Source organism: Mus musculus, chromosome 1 (genome assembly GCF_000001635.26).
Source record: "Mus musculus strain C57BL/6J chromosome 1, GRCm38.p6 C57BL/6J".
NCBI classification, from domain to species: domain Eukaryota; kingdom Metazoa; phylum Chordata; class Mammalia; order Rodentia; family Muridae; genus Mus; species Mus musculus.
In genome coordinates this window covers 154023768-154046594 of record NC_000067.6, presented here as the reverse complement: position 1 = coordinate 154046594, position 22827 = coordinate 154023768, and the positions used below count along the sequence as shown (strand labels likewise).

The 22827-nt window shown below is 43.7% G+C and overlaps 1 long non-coding RNA gene across 1 annotated transcript in view; it reads left to right on the top strand.

Annotated features, from left to right (window-relative positions):
* The window catches only part of LOC108167736 (uncharacterized), a 91239-nt gene extending 71259 nt beyond the window's left edge, over positions 1 to 19980 (top strand). Inside the window, exons 3-4 of the long non-coding RNA NR_168298.1 lie at positions 8718 to 9033; positions 18870 to 19980. This is a non-coding gene — a long non-coding RNA (uncharacterized LOC108167736). The remainder of the gene's footprint in view (positions 1 to 8717; positions 9034 to 18869) is intronic.
* Positions 19981 to 22827: the final 2847 nt, after the last annotated feature.

Sequence of the window (22827 nt, the reverse complement as noted above, 5' to 3'; positions counted from 1 at the left end):
TTCCTACTCTTTTAACTACTCAGACAACAGTGCTAGGAAGGCTTCTGTAACATGGTGCCAATTATGTGTGAGTTTCTAGGCAGTTGGGAACTGCCATGTGGGTGCTGGAAAGCAGATCTAGATCTTCTGCAAGAGTACTAAGTGATCTTACTCACTGAGTCATCTCTCCAGCCACAACTACTGTTCATCTTTCATTATTCATATAGATCATAGAAACAGTCAGATTCAAATTAAACAAACATTTGGTATTTTGACTTGATTTTCACTGAACAATATAGTTTTTTATTTATTAGGCTTCATAAAAGGACTCCAAGAGAGTGGTCTGGATAATAACATCTAATATCATCTATATCATCTTCCAGTTTTGAGGTCAATGTAAGAGTCAAGATGACTACAAGAGCATGAGTCATTGTCATGGTTATCTTCTCAGCAGTGTTCTGAAACTTATATCATTGGCCAGAGATCAGAAACATGACCACATCTGGTTGCACAGCACACAGAAGTGCACAGCCCTTTAGCTGCAAAATGACATTCTGTAATTAAAGAAAAAGGGAGATGTTAGCAAGAGGCCATGTAAATTGTGAAGTATATTAGAGCCATGACAAAGTTTGTTCTCCTGGAATGGAGTGGAGAATCCTGGAAGAGTTGGAGAGGGAAGTGGGTGATGAATATGATCAAAATACACTGCATCTTTCTATATAAAATTCTCAAGGAATACATTTACGATATTACACTAAATAACTTTTAAAAGGTCTTTTAAAAGGTTTACTCCTATTTAAACCCTTAATGTGGTGCTGGAGAGATGGCTTAGTGGTAAAGAGTGCTTGCTGTTCCTGCAAGAAACCTGGATTCAGTTGCCAACATTCACATCACAGCTCTTAACCATCCATAGCTATAGTTTCAGGGGATTCAATGCCCTCTGTCATCCTTGAGCACCTAGCATAGACATGGAACAGAAACATAAATGTAGGCAAAACACACACACACACCATTTTAAAGCAAAGGTTTTTTTGTTTTGTTGTTGTTGTTGTTTTAGGATTTATTTTATTTTTGAATGTGTAGGAAGGGTTTCCCTGCATGTATCATGTGTGTGCCAATGGATGGTTGTGGGTGCTGGGAATTGAACTCAGGCCCTCTACAAGAGTAGCAAGTGCTCTTAACTGCTGAGCCATCTCTCTGGCCCCAAAAACAAAAGTCTTAATGGATCAAATCAAATAAAGATTCAATGCCATTTCACATCCTCCCAAGACCCAGTGGCAAGAAAGTGTAGTTTAGAAGAGGTGTTCAGGGTTAAGGCTTACTTAGATTTAGCTTAGGCTCCTCCCTCTTGTGAACAGAGGTGACACTTTTCTGAGAGATGTAAGCCATCAGTGACGCAGAGAGGGAAGAAAACTTCTTTTATAATATTAAGAAAAAAATTTAGTCCCCATATACAATATTAGTCCAACCATGATTTATTATGTATAAACACACATCCAAATATATATTGAAGTGGTAGGTTTTAAATTAAAAAAAAATCCCAGTACACAGTGTGGAATATCATCCTAAGAGTTATTGGCTGGGAAGACAAAGTGGCTTCTGACACAGCATAGGCTATTGCTTTTGTCCTTGGCTGCCCACCAGACCTGGATGGCAAGACCTACTGCTGAAGAAACAGCGCATTTTGGATTCAGGGCACAGAGGAATCAGGCTGAAACTGGGCCAGACACTCCCTCTCTGCTGGTAACATTCACAGTTCTGGGCAGTGCTATGTGGGCTCTCGGAGGAGAAGAGTCCTCAGCAGTCTTACGCAGCTGTGGATGAGGGTCACAACAACACCACCAACCTTTGGTGCAATCGTGGCATGACTGTTTTGTGGGTGACCAGCAAACTGCCTTCTGGTTGGATCTGAGGCTTGCTCCACAGAAAGGAATTTATATCGGGTATGGTAAATCTGGCTAGGAAGGTAACAGGCCTTAGGGCTGAACCTACTACTGATGCTTTGCTAAGTGGGCATGGAGTTAAACTGCCTTCTAAGTATTTATGTTTATATCCATAGACTAGTGTTACTATCAGCCTTGATAGGAGATGCTTCTTTTTGTGAGGGGTAATAATGGTTGGCGTAGATACTTAACCAGACAAAAGGCTGTAAATGAAAGTCTGGTACTTAGGCCCAAATGGGACATCTTTATCACTCCCTTTGAAGCTCAGGATACACCACACATGAAAGGGCAGAGAGAATGTAAGGATGGAGGATGGAAGATGGGTGCTATGACGTGATAGTTTCTAGATATGACTCTTCTGTTGCAGTCATGAACATACATTACCAACTATGGCTGCTTGCACAAAAGTTTGGCTCCTGCACATGTGCATGTGCACACACACAAATACTTGCTCATGCATGTGAGATGTGAAAGTAGGAGAGGAACTAGTTGTAAAGAAGTAAGGAAGGGATCATGAGGACAGGAAGAAGATAAAGGAGGGTAATAGGGGGAGCGAGTATGACTACAACATGTTGTATATATTTATTCAGTTATCAAAAAGAAAAAGGAAATTCATGGAATATTTATTTTGTTATCCACCTAGCCACTTACCTTAATAGCTAAACTAATAAGAATGTAGTTGAAATATTTCCAATACAAAGAAAAATAAATAAAGCATTTCAATAATGGCTGGGAAGAGGCTCAACTGGTAAGGTACCTGTCACTCAAGAGTTAGAACCTGAGATTCCCTCCCCATCACATACATAAAAAGCAGTTACTGGTCTTGAAGCTCTTCTAGGCTGCATAGCTTTCATAATACCAAATGGTGCTATCCTAGCTGCTTAGGGAGAAGTTACTAATTGTATTACCTAGTTGGGAACCCCACAAGTTACAATTTCTACTTAGCTTTGCAATAGTGGCACGAATGTCGCAGGGCTAGCCAATCAATTTCTGATTGGATTTAAGGCTCATGCACATTCCACAGAAAGAAATGGATGCCCAATTCTATAAATCTGGCCCAAATGGAATGGCCAAGGAGGTCATAAGCCACAGGGAAGATCTTTATACTATTATTTTGCCAGTTGGATACAGTATCAAACTGCCTTCTACATTTGCATCTCTCTACCCATAGATTGGTGCAGGTCTCAGCCCTCATTAGAGAGGTCTCTTTGTGTACTAGACAGTGGTTGTTTTAGAGACTCACAATGGTTAAGGTACAAAGAATAAGTGTTTTGGGAGTGTTTAGCCATAATTTGGGCGTGTCTATCACACTTCCTTCCATCAAGGCTCAGGGAACACTGTAGAGCAAAGGACAGAAAGACTATAAGAGGTAGAACAGGGAGGGCTGGTGCAAAATAGTGTCCCCTGGACATGGCAGGGCCGAATACTGATAAACTAACAGCAGCTGTGCTTAGCAAAGCAAGATCAAACTAGTCAACATTGCATCATGCATAGGGGAGGAACACACGAGCCTCCACCCCTAGCTGTGGAGCTGTCTGAGAGGAAGGGATGGTCAGTTTTCTTTAGGGGTGTGGCCCTTATAAGATGACCATGTTCCACTAGATGGCTTCACACCCATGGGTGTATAGGCAGCACTACTTAGATTCAGTAAGTTATTAAAAAAACACATTGCAGGGACATAAAGTTGACAGAAGGAACCAAGAAGAGTTGCAGGGGTGGTAAATGAAGGGTGAATATGATAAAAAATACATTATATAATGCATATGAAATTCTCAAAGAATGAGTTTAAAATTGCACTTAAATAGATAAATAACAAGCTGAGAGCAGAGGCACATGTCTGTAAACCTCAGCCCCGGGGAAGCAGAGACTGGCAGATCCCTGGAGCTCATTGGCCAGCCAGCCTAACTAAATGCAGAACCAGGTTCCATGAGAGACACTGTCTCAAAACTGTGAGGGTAGGGGAGCAATTGGAAGAGACCTGGTGTTGACCTTTGACCCCTACATTCTGTGTGTGAATGAAAGGTAGATAGAAAAATAGATAGGTAGGTAGTAGATAGATAGATAGATAGATAGATAGATAGATAGATAGATAGATAGATAGATAGATAGATAGATAGATAGTAGATAGATGATAGATAGTAGATAGATGATAGATAGATAGATAGATAGATAGATAGATAGATAGATAGATAGATAGTAGATAGATAGGTAGATAGAGAGAGAGAGAGAGAGAGAGAAAGAGAGATGATGTAATTGTAAATAATAAGAGGAGCTAAGGAGGGAGCTGTGCATGTGAGTGCAGTGCCTGTGGAAGCCTGAGGAGAGCACTGGAACCTCTGGCTGTGTGAGTCACCTGATGTGAGTCCTGGGAACTGAACTCAGGTCTTCTTCAAGAACACTGTAACACTTAGCTGTTGAGCATTCTTGCACAGCTCTCTTCCCCCATCATTAAAAATTAAAATAATCTTTTTTTTTTTTTGGTTTCCTCCTCACACACCCTGGAGACAGGATCTCTCTGTGAAACAGTCTGGGCTGTCCTAGAACTAGCTCTGTAACCCAGGCTGGTTTCAAACTCAGAGATCCTCCTGCCTCTGCCTCCCTAGCGCTAGGATTAAAGAATTGTATCACTACCATCTGGCTTAAAGATAAAGTATTTTAAAAGACAACAAAATAATTATTAAAAGTAACTTCTGGATACACAGTTTGGATACATATTCATGGCAGAGTCTCCCTTACCAAAGGTAATCACAACTGACTGGAGGATGGAGAAATTATAGTGTTGAGAGCCTTACCTCCAGCTCTACAAACAATAGCATAGAGAACTAAAGAGCAGAATTGTTAGACTGTGGGAAACACTTAGAGGTGTGGAAGACATTTTTTAAAATATAAATCTGACAACTAACATTATGAAATGCCTCCTAACAGTTCTGACAGGAGAGGCGACACTCTAGAGTCACGCTCCCCTTCCTTTAGCTACCAGTATTGAAATAATGGTCCCCCCAAAACACCTGGAATTTTCCTAGGAGTCTTGTCATGTCTTTCAAATCCACTGGGAAAGACCAAGGACTTAGACTCAATTCAAATTTAGTTTAAGTGGATTTATTCTTACTGTTAACAGGACAGCAGCCTTAGAGCCAAACAGTATGCTCTGTGGAAGCATAAGGGTAAGGTAGAATTTTAAAGGCAGACATCAGAAAGATGTGCCCTACACCCATGGAATCCACAGCTGGACAGCAAAATTATTTTTCTTCCTTCAGTTGTTCCTTACTTTCCCAATATTTTAATAAAAAAGACAATTTCATCCCTTCCCTATAGCAATAAGCAGGCAAGCAAAGGCAGTTGTTAATAACTCACAGCCCATTAGCCTATCTTTTCTCACCTGCAGGCCACTAGGCTCTCCCAGGCATTCCAGAACAAAAGGTCAACCGACCTTAAGGGATTCCTGGTTCCATATTAAGTTTTATACAGGGGACCTGTAAATTATCACTTAGGTCTGAACACTAACGACTAGGACAGAGCTGTTCATTGGTGGACAGGCAAAAACACAGGGCCATCAGGTTAGGGCTGGCTGTCATATCCCCACAGTCTCATAAAAGAGGAAGGAGAGACTGAAGCCCTAGTGGTAGTCAGAGGAGGAGCTTATCTCCCAGAAAGAGATTTTACACAATCCTGACAACGCATCAAACTAACCTGCAGAACAGATTTAATCTAGACAAAGATGGGTCAATGGATGGGACCTCCCCTTGACCCAAAATGCTTCTCTATGCATACATCTTAAGCCCTATTTTACTTAAGCCTAAACTTCGTGCCAGTACCTCAAAGTACGCTTGGAAGCCACTGGAGATCTGTATTGGGTCCTCTTTCCAATATGGCTGAATTGATTAAATCTCCTTTCTCTACTTTTCACTGCTGTTTTGACTTTTTAATTGGTGCATGGAGGATGGGTGGCTGAGAACAACTTGTTAGGGTTGCCAGAGCTCAAGCTTTTCCATGACACATTTCAGTAAGAGAACAGGTGTTGAGAAGGGATCCTATCTGAACACCAGGAAGCCTGAGTCTCCAAACATAATCTGGCAAATGCCTTCCTTAAAGAAGCAGAGTATGGGGCTGCAGAGATGGCTCATCAGTTAAGAGCACTGACTGCTCTTCCAGAGGTCATGAGTTTAGTTCTCAGAAACCACATTGTGGCTTACAACCATCTGTAATGAGATCCAATACCCTCTTCTGGTGTATCTGAAAACAGCTACACTGTACTCACATACATAAATGAAGAAGAAGCAGAAGCAAAAGCAGAGGAAGAGGAAGAGGAAGAGGAGGAAGAGGAAGAAGAGGAAGGAAGAGGAGGAGGGAAGGGGGAGGGGATGGGGAGGGAAGAGGAAACTTGAGGAAATGAGGCCCTTGTTGGACAGAACACCATTCATATATAAAGACAAGAGACAGGCAATGATTTTAATCATGTGTGCAAGAATCATCAAACAAAAATAGCTTTTATTTGCTGAGCACATAACATGTTTGAACACAGAAATAAATGATTATAAAATGATGATGCTCACAATGTACTGGCAATTATTAAATTCTCTCACAGTCTTAAGAATGCACCCCCATTTAAAACGTGGAAAAAAACAAAACAAAACAAAAAACCCTGAAGGCTAACAGGAAAACTAATTCAAGTTACAAGCACACGGTAAAGAAACCAAAAGCCTAACTCAAGTTTATCTGGCTCTAAAGCCCACTTGTTAGCCAAGCCTCTTCTTTCTTTTACTTTTGTTCCCTATTTCTCAAGCATGCACATGTGTGTGCGTGTGTGTGTCTGTGTGTGTGTGTGTGTGTGTGTGTGTGTTCCAGCAAAGTACGATTTTCATGAGTCAAGACTCTATTTCTACCCTGTGGGTCCTGGGAATTAAACTGAGGTCTTCTGGCTTGGCAGAAAGTACCTTTTCCCACTGAGCCATCATATGAGCCCTTAGGAGCTACTCGGATATTAAAAGATGGATACAAAATATTACTAGGATAGTACTCTTAGAAAAAGCCTGAACTTTAAAACTGTAAAGACAACAGAGATTATTGTTTTCTTTGTGTTTGCTGAGGGAAGAGGCAAAGAAAGGTTAGGCTGACTGCTTAAGGCCGAGCCAGTCAGGGGAACACTATAAAACATTTGCAAATGCTAGACACCCACTAGGGATCAGAAAAGCAAGTCCCATCGAATGTGGATTTACATTTTTGATGGACTTACAAAATAAGTAATGTAGTGTAGCTTGGTCTAAGAAAACGTTTGGCTAAAGAGTTCACCAGGGATGGCAGTGAAATTCAGGGTGAATTCCTAACTCACTAAGCACCTGAGCTCCGAGACGCTTAAGTGAAGCCTGTTAGTTTGTAGGCAAGGTGAACCTCACTACTCTGTCCTCTTCAGCATTTGAAACTTTCTTTGGTCTGAGAGGACTTGTCATCACACTCACGAATGATCTGAAGCTGGTTCAAGAGGCAGAAGTATTTGGCAAACTGAAGCTAACAAGACAGACTGTACTGTAGATCTGTAAATTCCTTCCTGCCCCAAAATCACACACACACACACACACACACACACACACACACACACACACACACACACACACACACACGAGAGGGGGTGCAGGGGTGCTAGCTAATAACCTCTCAGAAAAACAAAAACAATCAATCAACAAGGACAGAGCCTGCTCAAGGGTCTCTGTAGCCTTTGCTTGTTTGCAGATGTATAGCTCCCCAAATTAAGGAAGAGAGCGTTGCTACTATATCTGCAACATAGAGTTTTGTATTTGGGGGTAATATAGAAATAAACAAATTACACAAAGATCCCCAACAAATGAAAAACTGTCAATAGTAGCAAAGCATCTTGTTAGTTTTGCACCAATATAACAAGATTATCTGAGAGAAGCATCTTAAAAGGAGCATTGTGGGAGGGGTTGCAGCTACATAAGAGAGACATCTGATAGAGGTTTCAAATAATCACACACAAAGAAAGGGGACTGGGCTGTCTCTAAAAGTCATACCAAAGCCATCCTCAACCCCTGTGCCATATGGGTAGGTCAGGGTCCTGTGGTACAAACTGGCCTCTGGGAGTACCTTTCACGAAGGAATATGGGAGTGATTGTTTCTTAGAACCCTAAATACCTAACTATAAATAGAAGAACTTGTGACTTTGGCCTAATTGTTTTGACTGACCATGGATGAGGTCGCATGCATGTCTGAACCCAGCCAGGGTTGGATGGAAGTTAATCTGCATGTGACTAAAGAGATTACTGGGAGCAGAAGATAGTGTCCCCTCTTAGATGCCCAGTCTTTGGGCTACTGTTGGAACAGCTCTCAGACCTGCTGCTGAGGCTGTGTGGTAGCCAGTCACTCAGAATCACTGATGGGCATGCCTGGTGACACAGATGCCCTAGACTGTAGGTTAGTGAAACTGTTAAAATCAAACACGAAGCTACAAAGAAAGAATGCTTACATCATACGCTGTGGTGCAGCCACACGATCCAATGAGAAATAAAACAATTTCAATGAATTCCCAAAGAATTAGAGAACTAATCAGAGGTTGTTTTTTTTTAAGTCCAATTCAAAGGTCATGTAATATATAATTCTATTTTTGTCATTTTTTTGAAACAATAAATTTGTAGAAACAAAGAACAGATTAGTAAATTCCCTAGATCAAGAACTGAGGGTTAGAGTCTTTTAAAAGTCAACATGGAGGTTAGAGAGACAGCTCGGTGGTTAAGAGTTCTTCTAGAAGAACTAAATTCAGTTCTCTGTTTCTTGTGGTTGTAGATGACACTGAAATTAACTCAAAATGGAGAAAGTTTTAATTTTGCGCTGTGGAATGGAAGATAAAGGTAAAAGATTGAAAGGACATTGGACAATCTGGTTCACAGGAAAGACTCATCCTGATGAAGAATTCAGACACATTGACCATTCAGAGCTTTAGATCCAAGAGAAGAGGAATTGCCTTGACTCTATTATGTTCCTGAGTTTGACCGGAAGAGGTTCCTTGGCCTGCAGAGTTCAAGGTCATCCTTGAATAAACTGGAGACACTCTCAAAAATGCAAGCAAAAGAAAGAAAAGAAGAAAAGAAAAATTACCCAGGTATGATGGTGCACACCTTTAACCCATGTCCACAATAAACCTGCTTCACCACCGCGCTGACACCATAGGCTGGCCCCAGGCCCCTCATACAGCTAAGGAAAACATTGCCAGCTCCTCACTCATGTTCAAGGTAGGGAGAGGATGAGCAGAGAGAAAGGCCCAGGCCCTTTGTTTGTTCTGACAGCTCTGAGAGGGAAAACTGGGAGGTTCACCCATGGAGAAGCATGGGGTGCCCAGCTGGGGAACTCTGGCTTTAACCTCCTCTTCTGATGGAAAATGTGTTTGTTTATGGTGTGTGTGTGTGTGTGTGTGTGTGTGTGTGTGTGTGTGTGTGTGTGTAAGACAACTCAAGCTAATTCAGAACTGTCAAGTCCAAAGGAAACTTCATTTCCCCAAATTTCAAAAGGCAAAAAGGACAAAAGGCTATCTGAGTTAGTTGCCTATGAACACACCAACGCCCATGCTGGCCTCCAGGCTCCCTCAGTACAAACGGAACTTGTTACACATTTCAAAGTCCATGCATCCTAGCTCTTTTCACCTCCCCGCCTACCCTAACCTCCCTTCAGCTCATGGGCTTCCCTCCCCCCAGCTTCTCATTGTCCTTATAACCCTGCTATCTTATTATTCTCCCTGTCTTTGTCTTCTGCTCTTGGTCTCCCTCCTGCTGTGCACTCCAGCTTCCTCATTTTACACCCCATTCTTGCTTCTCTCATGGCGTGTTCAGTCTGGTACTTTCTCTCTGTGTCCTAGATACTCTGTCTCTGTCTGTCTGTCTGTCTCTCTTTCTCTCTCTCACACACACACATACACACTCACATCTATAATAAAAAATCTCCCCCTTAATAAGATCATGGAATGGCCATGTCCTCAGTTTATATAAGAACTAACCAAGGATAACCTTGAACATTTTCAAAGTAGGTTTATTTATTTTGTTGGTTGGTTGGTAGTTGGTTACTTTTGAGAACCCTATTCATGAGCACTGCATCTACACTATACTCCTGCCTTGAACTTTTAATCCTCCTGCATCCACCTCCTAAGTGCTAAGATTACAGACAGGGCTTCAGGGATCGGGTAAAGTCCTCATCAAATGTGTATTGTTTAACAAGGACACAGCCATGTCATCAGCCACACAATCTCAGCTCCACAGGTGTGGCAAAGCCCCTGCTAGGCTCAGGGAAGGGGCAATGCCTTCTCTCCTGCTCTGAGTGGAAACATAGGTATCACCTACAGAACATGTGCTTTCTCCGTAGCTTTCTACCCCAGATGTATGGCCTAAAGACTGCTCCTCTACAGAGACTGTCCTTACTGGGATTAGCTAAATCCACCTCCTTGTTCAGCTGTATACCACAAACCCTGCCTTGTTTATCAGCATGTAAAAATCTGCCTCCTCGTTCACTGTATATAGTAAATATGCCGCCCTTCAGGGCACTGTGTCTTCTCCATCAGAGAGTCCGGTCCATCCAATCCCAGCTGTCCCATGTCTCTGTGGTTGTCATTTCTTCATTTTCTCATCACCCCTAGTCAAGGTTCAGGGACCCAGGCTATCTAAGGATGGGGCACATGGCTGCCACATCCCCAGTTTACAGCCTGCTCCCTTGAAAGAGGACCAGTACCTCTCTAAAAATCCTGTGAAATGATCAATTGGGAGATTTTTTTTTAATACTTTTATTTTGTGTGTATGGATGTTGTACCTGCATGTCTGTCTGTGCACTCCATGCATGCCTATTGCCTTCAGAAGCCAGAAGACAGGGTGTGATCTCCAGGAACTGGAGTTACAGATAGTTGTGAGGCACCAGGTGGGTGCTGGGACTCAAACTCAGGTAGTACTCTGGAAGAGCACCCAGTGCTCTTTACCACCAACCATTGTTCCAGCCCCTGGGGGTTTCTTCTTCTTCTTCTTCTTCTTCTTCTTCTTCTTCTTCTTCTTCTTCTTCTTCTTCTTCTTCTTCTTCTTCTTCTTCTTCTTCATCATCATCAAACACTTTTTTATAAATTATTAAGCACACAAATTCAAAATGTATTTATTTCCTGTCACCTGGGGTGTCCAAGTCCCTAACAAAGGCAAGCCAGCTGTCGCTAGTTGCTAAGCTGCACCTTCCATTGGGAGATGCAGCTAAAAGAAGGTCAGATTTGTCTCATCAAAGAATAGTTCAGAAGCATACGGGAAGCTTTCTCATATGCTTTTCAGTTAGGTGAAGAATTCAGTACTTGGGTTGTTGAGAAAAGTTTGGTGGTGGTGATGGATGTTTTGTTTCGTTTTTTTAAATATTGAAAGAAAGCACCAAGTTAAGGGAACCCCGGTTTGCTGGAGCTAGAGGAGGCTGAGACGTGCAAGGTCAGATATGTGCAGATGTTGGCCGCTGGAAGTCAGGGTAAAAGAGCCGAGATGTGAGTGGTAGGGGTGGAGAAACGGCTCACAGGTAAGGACACTCGCATCACAAGCATAAGGATCCATGTCATTCAAGTCGATGTGGTTGCTCAAGCACCTGCAACCCCAGTGCTGGGGCAGAGGCAGAAGGGTCCCAGGCTTGCTGGCTGCTGCCTAGCTCCAAGTTCAGTGAGAGACCCTGTCTCCAGGGAATAAAGGCCAAAAAGTGATATCTTCCTCTGGTTTTAGTCTCTGCACCTGGACACACCCCCTCAAACTTACACACACACACACACACACACACACACACACACACACACACACACACACACACCCCTCCTCTGGCCTTGCACATCTTAGTTGGAGTATAAACGATGACTTGCTTCTAGAACCTTGACTACAGAGCAGTCTGGGAAGAACTCTGCTCCCAACCTGTTCTCCCTCAGACTGAGGCTGGGTCCAGGAAGCCAACCTACACACTGAATAAAAGGTCGTAGTCTATGTACTTCGCTATGAACTCTATACCAGGTTTGCTGCCCAACACTAAGTAAGTCAGGAACAACTGAGGAAGCAGAGCCCAAAGATCCTGTGTATCCCAGTCACAGAGTAAGGAGTGAACCTGGATGGGTGTGAGTTCTAGCTTACCCTGAGCCAAGCTCTCAGCCTTCCCTCCTCCCCTAGGGTATGGCCACACCTCTTGATGGCTACTAGAGGAATTCACTTATGGGATTAAACTAAACCTTGAATGCTTTGGCCTAACGACTGTCTCATCTTCTGTGTAAGAGCCAGGTCAGGAGGCAGGAGGCTGACTGAGCCACACAGCGGGGCATGCTCACTGTGCAGGGTGAGGCAGAGCTGTGTACACAAGTCGGAACTGTGGCTAGAAACTAGGGGAAAGGCCACCTTGCTGATTTGGATCTGCGCCACCACTTCCTGCCCCGACAAAAAGGCTGACGTTGTTGATGTCGACTGGCCTAACAAGGAAAAAGGACCCATGGATCCACCCAAGAGACCTTTTGTCTTTAGGTGAGAATGAAAATGTATCTTAGAGGAGAAAGAAACACATAGCATGTGAAGTCAAGCGCTCTGTGGCCTGTGATAATGGCTCTTGAGGGTGCTGACTGCTGATAAGCACGGACGCTGGCCTCGGCAGAAGCTGCGGCATGTCACTGCCCCCAGCACACACAGTGACTGTGCAGGTTCTCAAACGTCTACCATGCAAAGTGCCTTGTCCAACTCTTAGATGCTAGCCAGTCTCAGATGCTGTGCCTGGGAAGTCTCACTTTCCAGAACAGTAACTAAGGTCTGAATTTGGACCTGAGATGCTAGAGTCAGCAAACATGAACATAGTACACACAGACACAGACACACACACACACAGACACAGACACACACACACACACACACATTTGTTCATACACAAATTCACACACATACTTGGACACACATACACAGACCATGTTAATACTTGTAGAAACAGAAATATATTCACCCCAAATAAACACACTACATATACACTCACTCCACACAGAAACAGATACACAAATATAGAGCATAGATACGACACACACAATCATATAAACATTCAAAAATATCAAACATAGATAGAAACATATAATGCATATATGTTGGATGCGTCATATACATATCCCACAGAGACACACAGATAAACACTGCACACAGGTCTTATACACTAGATCACCACAATGTACACATACAGAGACGAAATGTAACATACTACTTGACACAAAGCTTTGGTTATGTTAGCTATGTATATAGGAGATAAGTATTTAAAAAAAAAAGAGGAAAGAAAATCAAAATGCAGCAAAAAAGTTATAAACTTGAAGAATCCTTGTTTAAAATGAACATATAAGATTCACTGTAACAAGAGAGCAGTAACAGGAACATAAATAGTTGACTTGAAATGGGTTGTTCTGTTCTAACAGGTTTTTGCTGTTGTTTTGTTTTGTTTTTTTTCAAGACAGAGTTTCTCTGTGAACTTCCGGTTGTAGACCAGGGTGGCCTCGAACTCAGAGATTCTCCGGTCTCTGCCTCTCAAATGCTGGGTTTAAAGGTGAGTGCCACACTGGCCGGCTCTAACAGTGCTTTTTATTAAGTGATGGTTCTTCTGTCCCTGTGCACTCACCGCGGCTGCTGAATATTGCCTGCTGAATTGCATCTCCTGAGTCTCTGGTATATCTACCACTCCCGCCCCCACTCTAGCCCCACGTGTCTGTTGAAGGAGCAACCCCTGCATAGCCTTTTCGGTGCCTGCTTGGACAGTGTTTGCCACTTCCTTCTTCCCCGTCTCCTTCCCTGCACCCTCCCTGCCCAAGTCAGGAAAGTCCCAGGGTGCTTGCCTCACAATACAAACCGGGAAGTTCAAGGATCCGATGCTGACCCTGGACATCAACTTCCCAGAATCCTGAGTCAGATGAAGCGCGTCACAGTTTAGCTCGGTGTGCCTAGGGGGCGCTCCGGTCCAGGAATTAAACTTCTTAACCGTTCCCTTTAGTATTTCAAGTTCCAGTAGGGAAGGGCTAGAGACTAAAATTAAGGGAGCCAGCAGGTGAGATGACAGCTGGAGCCTAGTAAAGAAGGGGTGGGTTGCTTAGGAATATGCCTCCAAGGTCTACTGTCTCTCTGAACTTCAAAGCTATAGGTGGCCCCACAGGACAACTCTCCCAGATGCTAAATCTGAGGCCAGAAGATGGAAGTCACATACTTACAGTCAGACCTAATTTGAAGCAATGGGTAACAGCAAATGTCAGAGTCACCCTTTGACGGAGCCACGGGTACTATCTTCATCTCCCCATTGCACAGTATTTTTCCATTAGTTCGAAATATGGATATTACCCTGCAGATGACATTTTACTAGAGAATTAAATAACTGCACTTTGTGCTTGATTATAAGAATGTAGAAGGACATATTAAAAGGAGTAAGTAAACTGCTACATACAAGTGTGCACTCCCTTGAGAGCCCTCAAAATACAGAACTCCAAATTTAAAAACACATTAAAGTGTGATTGCTTCCTTAGAAAATGTGTCATTTAGAGAGTTTGTTTTATTGTGTTATAATAGAACATTCTCGCTACATATTTCTTTCTTTTTCCTTTCTCTTCTTTTTTCTTTCTTTATTTGTTTTTCAAAACAGAGTTTCTCTATGTAGCCCTGGCTGTTTTAGACCTAGCCCTGTAAACCAGGCTAGCCTAGATCTCAGAGGTCCACCTACCTCTGCCTCCCCAGTGCTAGGACTAAAGGCATGCGTGTATCACCATAGCCACCTTCTCACTGTCTATTTCACCTCTGAGTTTTTCATCTAAAAAGGAGTAGGGGGTGGAACTCAAGGAACATGAGGAATGTGGATGAACTCATGTAACCTTTGGGCACTCGCATAATTTACAAACTAAGTGGGTATTACTGGGTTTTATTTATTTATTTTTAAACAGCAACATGTAGAGGTATTCGTAGAATAGCAACGTTGAACCAGTCCTACCTTCCATGCGAGCTCCTCATTCATAAGAGGCCCTGAGCCCCTGTGAGCCACTGTCTTCTCTAGAAAGTAAGAGTCCGAATCTGATGAGCTGTGTATCCCGCCGACAAGGTAAACCACAGTGCTGAATCCCCCTGGTACAGAAGTCACCCTAGGCTTGTCTCCACCTTCCTTTGGGGGAGGGGGTGCAGATTACTCTCCTTCCCAGACGCTCAGTTCTCGAGAATATAATGCAATACAGGTGCACTGGAATATTAAATAAGATAGGAAAGATAACATGTCTTGACATTGCCTGTTCCATCACAAGTACTCAGCCATTCTGGTTTTATCTCTTCTTCCAGCATTGGTGCTCCCCCATTGGACAATTGCATTAATATTAGGAAGAACTCACTGACTGAACCTGGTGGAATACACCTGTACTCTCAGGACTTGGAAGGCTCAGATGGGAAGGCATGAGTTTAAGAACAGCCTCTGCTACGCAGGTCCTTGTTTCACGATAGATAGATAGATAGATAGATAGATAGATAGATAGATAGATAGACAGATAGACAGCATCCTTCTGCACCAGGCTATCAGCCTGTGGATGTGGGTAGAAGACTCTGGCTCCTGGCTTCCTTAAAAAGCCCATGACTTTCAGTGTGTCTGGAGCCAAAGCCATTATGGGAAGTAGAGAGCCCTGCATACTCTTGGCCTCAACGAGTAGCTTTCAGTAGCAGGATTTTTACCCTGTCATTGGTTTGATTTTGTTTTCTTTCCTCTGCATTTACCTTTGCTCACTCTTACGCGGAGCTTACTTCATTTCGTTGAGATTTCCTTGACTGTTCCTCCCTTCACTCATGCTGCTGCTTCCTGCTTGGGTGTCCCTAGGCTCCCACCCCTTGCATTTGGCTAATCCCTCAGGGGGTTCAGCTTTCCTTCATGGAAATTTTTCTAACCCCTGACCACTCTCGCTATTTGTTTTCATAGCACCTTGTGCTTCTCCTTCCTTGACCTTATAGTACCATTACATAAGCATCCGTGTCCTGCTGGTCTGCCTCCTCCGCCAGGCTGAAAGTTCACAGAAGCAGCGAGCTTCTTTATTTGATTCCTTGGCATATCACAGGGCTCCATAATGTGAGTGGACTGAATGGATGGGTAAATGAACGGACTCCCAGAGGTCACTGCCATCCACATGAGGTGAACCACTCAAGAGTAGCAGGTCTATTTTCCCATATGCACTTCTATCTTTGCACTTGTTTCCAGGATTCCTCCAAATGGTCTTTCCCCTACATACTTAAAGGAATGAATTGATTTATTAGCCACATGAAAAATCCAACCACAGAATCCTGATTCAAACTTTCGCTCCAACAGTCATATTAACCTCCGTGGCTTCTACTGATGCATCTGATCTACTTTAGAGCATTCAAAAGGAGCAGGAGTTACTGATAACCAACTCTTAGCCTTCATGTTTAATCACATTTAATAAAGATCCTAGATTCACCCTCTTGAGAATTCCAACATTGATTGAGCCTCCAGTTAATCAAGTAAGCAGTTAGTCAGGCAGGCAGGAATTCTTTAATAGCAACCCATGTGCTTACCTAGAATCAGTCTTTCACTTTAACGGCATCTGCAACTAGAGAAAGAAAAGAAAAAGCAGAACTACAGGTTCCTCTGAATCATGGCCCAGCCCACTACCCTTACTCCTCTGTTTGCCCTTGCCCCTTGTCTTCTCAATGGAACAAACCACAAAACAATATGAAGGCCCCTCGCCTGAGTGATCCGTAGTTTTCCTCTTCCAGTCCAGGCTGACTAAGAATCATGTTGAATAGCCACAGACAGTTGTATAGGAACTATTTTCCAAAATAGCTTTCTGAGTTCTGCTGAGTTTGGGTCAGCCCTCGGGCTTTCTAACAATACAGCTTTGTTCTCGTTTCCTTCTGATACCTGATAGGCACTGTGCGATTGTGCTGAGCAGACGCTATGCCCACTTCACAAGCCCCCAGAGATATACTGTCATTATGAAGAAAACAATAGCCTAGTCCTTGCTCCTGGATGGTATATATTCAAGGATACCGTGTTTAATTCTTCTGCTTCCATGAATAGTCTTCAAGATGAATAGCTTCAAAATTCCTGATTCTCTCCCCAATCCCCTTAAATAGCACATCAAAGTCTTCCCTCTTCAGTCTAAGTAGTGCCCATTCCAGGAATTCAGGCTTCTCTGGGTGAGTGTGACCCAAAGGTGGAGCAAGAGTGATTTGAGAAGGAGATTTGGGTGGCAGCATAGCTCTTTGGGCAGAACAGAGTTCAATTTCCCAAACACCAGCAGAGCCCTCTCATGTCCCAGAGGGCAGAGGAGGCAGACTAGGAGGAAAGAAGAGCTACAAGCTGAAGGTACAATAGCCCTGCCCATTCCAGAAGCTAGAGAAGATACCAACTGCATGATAAACTGAACACCAGGTGCCAAAGGGCAGCCAACACTAGCGAGAAGTCCCATTCTTCTGTACAAGTGTTGAGGCATTTGGGGGATACTGACCTCTGAGACTAACATCTCATTGGTCTATAGCTTGGTGACAGTGACAGACATCAGCACTATCAGGAATGTCACTGTCAGCAGTGCTGTTGAGGATCCTTAATCGACTTCTTGGGCAGTGAATGTCAATAAGTGGGGCACAGCCAATGACAAAGCCCTGGGCAGAGGCCATATGGGATCACATGAGCACTTGTGCAGGTTTCTTGATGAGTCCTTGTAATAAATTGAGTAGTAAAAGATCTTACAGTCGTGTTTGAGGGCATTAGGATCCACACACAGAACAGCAACTGTCATTGTTAATGTGACTCTGTTTGAACACAAGTCAGCTCTGTCACGGACAGGACACAAATGACAGCAAATGATTCAGTATCAGTGCTGAGAAGGACCTCAGAGTTTATCTAGGCAAAACTCCCAGATGGTTCCAGTAAAAATAGCAAGGACAAAACAGGTTAAGCTACCTGCTCTGGTTTCATGGTCATGGCCAGTCAGCAATATAGACAGGGTAAGAGAGCAGGTACTCCTATCCAAGCCTATGATAAGATACATGGTGGACTCCTGTCATTACATAAAATGTCCATAACATTGAGAGCTTCTGCTGTCTGTGGGAAGGAGGGTTCTTCTGGATGCACATTGCTTGGAGTAAAGTCTAAGATGCCTTTAGAAAAATGGCAACCTAGCAGAGAGTCCATGGAGCAGCACGCCTTTGGAGGGGACTTCAACGTAGAGCCCTGCCAGAACACACTGCCCGGAGGTACAGTTTCAATGGTAAGACCAGAGAGGAGAATGCAGTTTCATAGCAAAAGAATACTATGGAGCTAGAGAGTGCCCACTGCCCAAGCACAAGGGCTGAGCTTGAGTAGAAAAAAGCTGTCCATGGTGACTCACACTTACAGCCCACCAGCGCTACCAGGTGGGAATATGTGAATCTCTGAGGGTGGCCAGTAGCCAGCCTGGCCTAACTGGTGAATTCCAGGTCCCAGTGGTGGTGGTGGTGGGGGGGGGGGAACCTGTCCCCAAAACAAGACAGACAGCTCTTAAAGAATGACACCTGAAGTTGACCTCTGGTTGGCACAGGTGTGCACATTTACACACATACTATACACACACATCGCATGTGCATGTATGTGGGCACACATGTGAACACACAAAAGAATATTAGCTGGATTGGTATCTAATCTGTTCACCTGGATGTCCCTATCTTTACAGGCAAAGCTGCTCCTCCCTATAATACCAAGCAGGGTTTGTCAGGACTAGAGCATCCTCCTCCCACTACCCACCCCAACCCCACCCCCGGCCCTCATCACCCCTCTCTCTCATCACTGAGCGTCTGTTTGTGTTTTATAGGGGCTGTTGACTGTTGGTTGGTTGGTGATTGGTGGTTTTTAGATTTTGGTAGGGTTGGTGGGGGTTTTTGTTGTTTTGTTTGTTTGTTTGTTTTAGTTTAAAAATAATTATCTTCCCTACAGGTTATGTTCATTTACTCTTGATGCTGCCTGAAGAAATCTGAGGCTGTTTGCTTCTGTTGTTTAATGTTGCGAACTGTCACCCCTAGCTTTCCCAAGGTGAAACAAACTAGCCCCTTTATCTACAGGCTCTTAATGCTAGAAGGAAGCTAGCTTTTATCAAGCCATGTTCCAGACCGAGAGAGGACACAATGTCCCTCTCTGGTGGCCTCACATGATAGCCTTCATCTACAAAGCTGGAGCTTTCTGTGGGAAGTCACACTGATCACATGGGAAACAGACTCTTCAGGGCCACACCTCTGCAGTGAGCCAGCAGGGCTGAGAGGCAGCAAAAGCCTTCCGGAAGCATCCTTAGAGCTCCACCTTCCCCTCTACCCCCATTCAAAGCAGGGCAGAAGACCTGTGAAGAGTACAGTGGTTCGAAGCTATAAAGGCACAAGAGAATGCTTGGTCTTGCCGCAGATCACAAAGCATCCATTTAGACCTATCTTTGGTTTTGAGCTGCTAAGCTCTCACCACATTTTGTACTTTAAAATGTTAACAGGGGCTGGAGAAATGGCTCAGCAGTTAAGAGCACTGGTAACTCTTTCTGAGGTCCTGAGTTCAATTCCCAGCACCCACAAGGTGGCTCACAACCCTCTGTAATGGGACCTGATACCCTCTTCTGTCTTGCAGGCTTACATGCAAATAAAGCACTCTTATATATATAATACATAAATAAATAAAGTAAAATACTAAGAAGGAGCTGGGGAAATGGCCTAGTGTGCAAAGTGCTTGCTGCCAGAGTGTGAGTGCCTGAATTCTGATTCCCCAGCTGTACTGGCCGGTTTTGTGCGTCAACTTGACACAGCTGGAGTTATCACAGAGAAAGGAGCTTCAGTTGGGGAAGTGCCTCCATGAGATCCAGCTGTGGGGCACTTTCTTAATTAGTAACCAATCGGAGAGGGCCCATTGTAGGTGGTGCCATCCCTGGGAGCAAGTCAGGGGAAGAAAGCAAGCAGATAAGTAGCATCCCTCCATGGCCTCTGTATCAGCTCCTGCTTCCTGACCTGACTTCCTTTGGTGATGAAGAGCAGTATGGAAGTGTAAGCCGAATAAACCCTTTCCTCCCCAACTTGCTTCTTGGCCATGATGTTTGTGCACGAATAGAAACCCTGACTCCAGCAAACATAGTAAACTATAACAGCAGCTATGGGGGGTGGAGACAAGTAGATGGAGGAGTGGACTTCACTGGCCTAGCTGAAATGACAAACTCCAGGGTCAGTGAGAGCCCTGTCTCCAAATAATAACAATAACAATAATAATAAGATGATGATGATGATGATGATGATGTGGTAGGGGGTGCTGCTGGTGAGATGGTTCAGCAGCTAAAGGACTTGCTACCCACACCTGAATTCTATCTCAGGAACCAAAGTAAAAAAAGCCATATGTGATGGTGTGCATCAGTATGTTCAGCACTCCTGTGGTGAGCTGGAAGGTAGAGACCACCACGAGAGAATTAAGAGGAGGCACATGGGCCAGCTGGCCACATTAGACACTTGCCCCCCTCATAGCATACTAATAGTACATTTTAATTTTAAAAGGATAAGCCGGGCTCGTTTTGGCAGCACATACACCATAGAGCAATGTAGAATATTAGCATGGCCCTGATAACACACATACACACACACACACACACACAGAGAGAGAGAGAGAGAGAAAGAGAGAGAGAAGAGAGAGACAGAGAGAAAGAGAGAGAGAGAGAGAGACAGAGACAGAGACAGAGACAGACAGAGACAGAGAAAGGAGGGAAGAAGGATAGAATACGATTTCAGTCACATCCACATGAAAGTAAGGAGAGCTGGAGTCTGGGAGATGAAGAGTAAAATCTAAATCTGAAGCAGGATTTGCAGGAATCAAGGGCAGTCAGTCTTGGCAGGTGAAAGAACTAAAGGCCATTGTTAAAGACTAAGAATGCATTAGCCTAGAACTGCCAAGGTTTCTCTGTCTTGACCTTATACATATTCAGGTCATTTGGGGTACATTTTCCTATATTTAACATAGCAAAATCCCCCCCCTTTTTTTTGTTGAACAACAGCAACAAGAAGAAGTTCTTTGGAATGTTAAAAAATATTTTTTTTTGTTTTGTTTCAAAACAATAGTTTTCGATTTTCCTAGTGCCCGTTTACCTATGATGTCTTTTTGTTTCTTTTTAACTTTCTTTTTAAAATATACCCACCAAAATGAGATAACAACTACCTATACTGAGCACCCGGAGTACTTGCAGAGACTTCTAGAGATTCTTTACTAAGTGCTGTCTCCCAAACAAAGCAGAAACTCCTGCATCTCTACCACGGCACCTTCTCTGTCTCCCCAGAGCACTAGGGCCAAGCACAGAACCTGGTGATTTAGTAAGCAGTGAAATGCTTGTCAAAGGAGAGAACGACCCTGGGCCATCTCATCGGTAGGGGATCCCTTCCCTGAACGTTTGAGTTAGACTGACATGTTAGGAAAGCAACAGGAATGAACAGTGCGGTTTCAGCCTGCAGACTCGTAACTCCTGAAAGACAGTGTGGGTACACTTAATCCCAGTTGACACACAAGAAGCAAGGCTGATATGGCACAGCCACACATAAAGTCAATTGCTGATTCACAACAAGCCCAGGTGTCTTCCCAAGTATACAGCTGTCTCCAAAGAACTCAGCCAACCGAGTGAGTGGTCAGTGGGCTGTAACAGAACTATCCTGTGTGTCTTACTTTGTTTTGTGTGGCTAACCTAGAATACTTGAGACTGGGTGGTTTATAATAAAAGATTGTTTCCCCCATCTTAGTTAGGGTTTTACTGCTGTGAACAGACACCATGACCAAGCCAAGTCTTATAAAGGACAACATATATTTGGGGCTAGCTTACAGGTTCAGAGGTTCACTTTATTATCATCAAGGTAGGAGCTTGGTGGCATCTAGGCAAGGCAAGGTGCAGGCAGAGCTGAGAGTTATGCATCTTTATCTGAAGGCTACTAGTGGAAGACTGACTTCTAGGCAGCTAGGGTGAGGGTCTTATAGCCCACACCCATAGTAACACACCTGCTTCAACAGGGCCACACCTTCTAATAGTGCCACGCCCTGGGCTAAACATATACAAACCATCACACTCCCACACACACAATTCTAAAGACTGTCAAGGCATTGACATCTGGCAATGGGTCGTTTTATGGTGGAAGACTGAAGGTCATTTCATTACACAGCACTGCTCAAGTGCTGTGTAATGAAATGACCACATTTTCCTTGAGCCTTGGAAGTGGGTATTTTTATAGTATAGCAATAAAGATGGGGCTAGACAGAATACTGTTGAATAACCTGGGAAAGGAAGGCCCCTCGGAGATATTTGTCTGAGTCACTTTGTAAAGGATACTTTGTTGATATTTCCATCATCTTGCTACTGAGATAAGAATGTAACTAAAATAAAAATACAGACATTAGTAACTCAATTTGCTAAATTTTCCTTTTGTGAAATAGGATTGTGTTCTGATGCTTTAGTTTTTCAGGAATCTTCAGGTACTGATGCTGAAGGTCCTTGTCACCAATTGGTTCTTGATCAATCAATAAAGATGTGGGACTTCCAGGTTCCTGCAGGCTAGGAGAGAAGAGGAGACTCAAAATACTTGGGGGAGAAAGACAGAACAGACTCAGAACTACAAGGGAGATCTTCCAAAACGTAGGCAGAAAGGGAAAGAGGCCCATGGGCTTCACAGAAGGTAACTGGACAACTAAGCTGAGGGAAGATTTAGAGCTGCCAAGCTAGGGGTAAAGATAAGGGCACACTAAGCATAGGAGGCTTAGGAGAGCCCAGCCATTGAGCCAGTAAGGCAGGTTAAAAATGAGCTAGTGTGTGTGTGTGCGTGCGTGTGTGTGTGTGTGTGTGTGTGTGTGTGTGTGTGTGTGTGTTTCATCCGTGCATCCAAGATAGTTCCTGGGCAGGTAC